General features: G+C 31.2%; 1 long non-coding RNA gene across 1 annotated transcript; it reads right to left on the reverse strand.

Moving 5' to 3' along the window:
* Window positions 1-4,745: 4,745 nt before the first annotated feature.
* Window positions 4,746-6,099, reverse strand: LOC111396004. Its single transcript, XR_002702905.1, has 4 exons — window positions 5,965-6,099; window positions 5,693-5,826; window positions 5,365-5,435; window positions 4,746-5,256 (listed from the first exon to the last, which is right to left on the reverse strand). It is a non-coding gene; the product is annotated as an uncharacterized LOC111396004 (long non-coding RNA).
* Window positions 6,100-6,398: the final 299 nt, after the last annotated feature.

Below are 6,398 nucleotides of genomic sequence, written 5' to 3' on the forward strand. Positions count from 1 at the left end.
TTTGCCAATCACCTTACAATGTTGATTATCACCAAGATATACCTTTCCCAAATCGCTCGGTACATAGCTCACAAAAAAGTTCTCTGTTAAGGTAGCACGAAAAGATGCTCCAGAATTTATTATTCAATTTTCTGCATTGCTTTCCAAATAGCATATCAAACCATCATCTGATTCTTTCGCTACAGCATTGGCCTCAATCTTGTTTTCATTTTCTTCTTTAGAAACTTGGCATTCATTTTTTTAGCCTCTGATTTTGTAACAATTTTAACATTCAACAGTTTATTTATTTATTGGAATTCTTTGGATTTTTGGATCTTGATCTGTCAAACCTTAACTTGCTCATGTTTTACCTTTTGCTCCTGTTTGAACTTTTGCCTCTGCTTTCCACGTTCAAAGTGGTTCTCAAAGTGGGAATACCTTTTGGTTATTTTCGAATCTCCTTAGTCAAAATAATACTCAAGACATCTTTAAACTTCAATTTTGACTTTCCAACAAAGCTATTAATTTATGTAAATGCACCATTCTAACTCTCAGGTAATTGCTCGAGAATCATTAAAGCTTGAACCTCATCACTAAAAGCTATTTTGATTGTGTTTAGTTGGTCCATCACTTCAATGAAGTCGCTTAGCTGTTCTCCAAATCCTTCGCCTTCTGCCATCTTCATATTAAACAACTTTTTAATTAAATGAACTTTATTTGCTACAAACGGTCGTTCATACATGCCAGATAGGGTCATCATGAGAGATGCTGTTTTCTCTTTTTTATGTTGAAAGCGACCGACTTGGATAATATCAGCATTATAGGCAAAGAGCCTTTCAATCATGTTACTCCCGCTCATCATCTGCAATGTCCTTCAACTTTTCATGAAGTTGTTTATACAGATCTTTCTGGTAGAAATAGCCCTCCATTTGCATCCTCCGAAATCCAAAGTTTGTACCATCAAACTTATCGATTTTGGGTAGCTTCTCATTTGTCACCATTACTCCCACTCAAATTCTAAAACTCTTATATTGGTTGTCAGGAATTAGACGCTACTGACTCTGCCAACATCAATGTGATGTAAAAAATTTAAAATGAGAAGAAATAAAAAAATAGCAAAAACTAAGTGCAAGTACGACACAAGAATTTACGTGGTTTGACAATTATGCCTGTGCCCAAAAATTCACATCAATTGCTCACTATATCAACAAGAGAAGAAAAGGAATACAAAAAAATACACTCAATTTTATATGCTTATGCAAAGCCAGTCTCTCAATTTTTTCTTGTTTAGCTCTTTGCCAAAAAATAAAATAAAATCTATTTTTCACTATTTTCTGTGACCCTAGTGGACTAGAAACATGACGATGTCGATGATAGTTACTGAATAGATACCAAATCCACCAACAAGACTGATTATGTTTTACTACTAAATATGCGTTAATAAGAAGCTCGTGGAAAAAAAATAATGTAATGGGCTCAAATTAAATACTTTGTTCATCATCAATATGAATCATATCACTCAATACATCGTGTGACTATCACTTTGAAATCATCAGGTTCCTCAAGCCCTAAAGAACTAATTGCTGCCTGTAGGGAAAATCTTGAAAAAATATATGAGTTGATGGCTCAGTGAATGAAGAAGTTCGAAAATAATTAAATTTTCTCATTTATACATTTTTATTGAATATCAAGTTCATATCATTTAATAATTTACAGGATAATATCACACATTTATAGCCCAAAGTGAAACATACTCATAACACTGTAAAATATCATCTCATAATAATGATATTAATATCAATTGATATCAATATTATAATCTCATTATATCAAATGTACTGAAAAAAACACAAAAAATATACCTTTTGACTAACATCTGTAATCTGGTCATACGAGCGTAGACTGCCCATCGTGCAAAGAACTTTCGAAACGGGCCTCAAGCTCGTTTAGCAAACGGAAGTAGATCTCAAAGACCTCTCATGATTAATTCTAGAACACGGTGAAGACTCTTCAATGAATTATATGTTCATGGTCAAGACCCCTTTATCCATAGTTAACATCCCTCAGTGTAGTATAGAACATAGACTTGGCTTGTTAGTGAACTAGAAGAAATATATAATCATGGTTACTTTTTTGGTCGATCTTATTATCACATGTCTTGTATTCCAATTCACAATACTCCATATACAATCTTTGAGTTCTACATGTATCATAGTGAAAGAATATTTTCTACATTAATCATGTAATTGAACAAATAATTCACATAATCGAACGTAATATAATAGTGTAAACACTTTATCAATATTTTTTAAAGTTTTTTTACTCACAAATCTATGGATAAATATCTAGTTAAATTGAAGAGACTTTCCAAGTTTTCACATCACTGCCTAAAATAATGTTATAATTACTCAAATTAAAACATGGCAATTAAATTAATGCAAATCCACCGTCTAGTTCCTCAACTTTTATATTTATTCTTGCATCTCTATTTTCCTAATTTATCTTCTTTTTGATCATCAGCAACCAATCACTGTGCATAATCAAATTCCTTAGATTACTCAGTATTTTCTTAAAATCACTATGTTATATAACCTAAACCCTATAGATAATTTAATCCAATACCTAGATTTAAATATTTGTAGTTTAATTCATTCAAATATAAAAAAATCGGAGAAAATGAAGGTTTGACAAAAATAGTACTAAAATTTTATAGTATTGAAATTTGGCATCTGTTTCTGTATATGGAAAAATTTTCACAAAAATCATTGACAGAAATAACACTTTTCTGGCAGAAGTTGAAGGGTAAAACCAGTGTATTATCTTACTCGAAAATATTTTAAAATGGAGAAATCATAACTCAAATCCTTAATTTAAGTCTTTATCTAAAAAACCCATTCAAAATTCCACTTTCTTCAACACTAATTTTCAAATACACATCTCTTTGCTATATTACTAATTACAATCTTAAATATATATCAATGATACCTAATTTTTGCTAAACTTTGAATTAAAGCAAATTTTCCATAAACTTTGAAAAATTCAAGTAACATACATTTTACTTACCTCTTGAAAATAAGAAGAATGGAGAAATGAAAACATCAAGCTTAAAAAGCCCACTTCCTCTTCTATATGGTTTCGTTCTCTGCTTTCTGTTTTTTCCCCCGAAAATGAGAAAATGGATAGATATGTATAAGGTTTAGTGTATAACTATCGAATAATTGCAAGTCAAGTCACCAATCTTTATATAACATAATATTTAGTCTTTAAATTTTCAATAATAGAAACTCAATCACTAGATTCCATTATTCTATCATTTTAGCCCTAAGTATTTGTAATTGCAATTTAAGTCCCATAAAAATTATTTATTCAACTTAAATCCTTATTTTGCTTAATTTTGACCAATTGAATTGCTTGACTTTGACTATAAATAAGTAGGTGTAACACTTCAGTTCTTTATTTCATTCTAGACATTCTATTTGTTGAAAATTGCTACGAGATGTAATCATTCTCCATTTTGACAATTTGCTCCAATTGCATGCGCATTCATTCAGCAAATTTAATGTCATTCATAATTCTGTCTGGAATTTGAGAAAAGTCTATGCATTATATTTGCATTAAATGCAAAGGAAAACTTTCCTGCCAAACTTTGGAATGCGTTAACCAACATATAGCTTCTATTTGAGCCCCTTTAATTCTCATTTTCCTTATTTTTCAACATTTTCAACCTACAAATCAGAGACATATCTATCAACTGATGAAATCAAGTGTCAGAGGATAATAGACTACAACAAAGTTTGCTTTTTACGGCATGCATTGCATGTCGTAAAAAGCTATTTACGGTGTACGCTTGAATGCCATATAAAGTTATGCCGTAAATACTCACATCTTTTTACGGCATACATTGCATGCTGTAAAAAATCAAAAAGCACGCCCTAAATACTAACTTTTTCATGGCATGCATCCACACGCGTTTAAAAAGATGATATTTTTGACGGCATACTTTAATGTATGCCGTAAATTTCCATCTAATTTTTTTAAAAATAATTATTTATTTGATCACCAAACACAAATAATTAAAGTACATAATCATATATCAATAAATATATAATCATGTTTTTCATAAATTCAATGAACGAAAGTATCGAGTGTGCACCATTAAAATATGCCAAAATGTAGACTACTATTCCAAAATAACTAGTTAAACTATTACAAAATAATTGTTCCATACATCAATAAATTTGCTTCTTCGATCAACATTTTAGCTATCTCAAAAATAATCAACTCTCTGCATATCATAAAAATAAATAATATACTTAGATATATTCACTCATTTTGTCAAAATTTATTCAAACAAGTGCGTGGAAAACAACGTAACAAAAATTAAATCTAACTACAAATTGTATGGAAACTTCACTAAAACAGGAACGACAAACTTGCTTCTTGACATGAGTTGAACATTGCTAAGAAATAGACATAATATAATGATCAACTAATTTTATCAACATAATGATAAATTTCCTTAAACGATATCCTTCTCAAGTAATGATCGGCTAACTTTACCAACAGAAAAAGACAAAAACTGCATATAATGAAAATGTATTTGGCTTACAAATTAAACATGTGCTCAAATATCTAAAGCACTCAAGAAAGCAGAGACAAAAACTTCCATTATAGAAGACAGTCGAGTAGGCAAGGACAGAAACTCCATTCCAAAGATAATGATATTACTATCCTCACTATTTACCCACAAAAACTGAAATCGTCAAAAAAGAAAAAAGAAGAAAGAAGTTACTTATTGCATCTTAGAATGACAAAATATCATTGCAAGAACTATAAAAATCACTAATACATAACAAGGTGCTTTACATCTGATACGACCTGAACTATTCATGGACTTCATACTTTTTATAGCATAATTATTTATCAACATAACTGCAGAATTTGGAATGAGACATCACAAAAATAATTGCTCACCTGGATGATGATAATTTCCCATTGGATTTGTCTAACAATCTCGTTACCTAATAAATTCGTAGACAGTGAAACATTTGTTCCCAAGGTTGAGTAGATGGGGAAGGAATGCACTAAGAACTTACAGCCTCAGGTGATGAAGATGTTCTATATCTTTCTTTGTTGTGCCACTGGGAGCAACAACACTCTGGATTAGAAACTTGTCCTTGCCCTGCATATCATCGAGCGCCTCTTTGTGTGCTTGCATTATAAATAGATACCGACATTTGGTCGAACACAGTACCTCTCTGGGCTGGTTGTTTTGACCTTTTCCATTAAAAATCCATTAATCAAAACGATGATATAAGTATCACCACATGCTTAACAGAGCTTTCAATCTGTTGACTATAATCTGCAATAAAATAAGAAAAATACCTTGAAAGCAAGGTACTGATTACTCTTATTAGTGAACTGCACTGAAAATGAACTCTGCTTTCTCAATTCATCTTCATCATCACAGGCCACAAAAACCAGCACAAAAATAATCAATCCCAACAGTAAAAATATTAAACATAGAGGAAACAAATTTTTACGTCTCCTTACTGGGAAAAAAGATATAAAAATATTTGCCATCTTCAATTAATAAAAAACCTCAACCAGCAAAAGCCCACATCAAAAGAATCATAACAAAACTATTTCGACATAGTTTAAAGCCAAATTAGAAGAAAAAAATATTACAATAAAAAAATAATAATTGACTAACATGGGAACTTCAGTTCTGAGGGTTGGATATAGAGAAAATCGCCCATACTCGTTATATAGGATTTTTCTTTATTTTTCAACTTGCTGCCCAACTTTAGTGCTCCATTAATGTCATCCATTTGAGCCCATTTCTCACTATTAACACAAACAGGAAGCAAAATACCGTAACCTTGAATCAGGAAGCAGAATACTGTAATAGTCTACACAATTACATAACAGCAACCACACATCAATTTGATAGAATATTTGAAGAATTAGAAGTTAGGGCTTTACCTTTGGAAGCATGTTGCCGCAGCAGAGTTGCAAGTTCTTGCGGATGTCAGATGGAGATGAAGAAGTGAACGGCTCAGCACAGTCGCTCAATTTAGAAAATATGGAGTTAGAATTGGGTAAACAGGCGCGCGGATCCAGACGACGTTTAGTATCGTGGGATCAAAATTTTAAAATTAATTTTTTTAATAAATAACATAATATGAATGAAAATAAGTTTATATGTATTTTGACATTTTGAAAATGTCGTATAATTACATCATTATTAATATTATTAAGGCCCCGTTTGGTAGGGATTTTTTGTCCCAAAAAATTGATTTTTTTATCGTTATTGTACTATTCAAACCGTAATTTTTGACTTCTTCTCTCACATGTGGGCTCCACTTTTCTTTTAACGGTCAAAAAATTAATTCTCAAAATCCCTACCAAACGGGCCC

Source organism: Olea europaea, chromosome 6 (genome assembly GCF_002742605.1).
Source record: "Olea europaea var. sylvestris chromosome 6, O_europaea_v1, whole genome shotgun sequence".
NCBI classification, from domain to species: Eukaryota; Viridiplantae; Streptophyta; class Magnoliopsida; order Lamiales; family Oleaceae; genus Olea; species Olea europaea.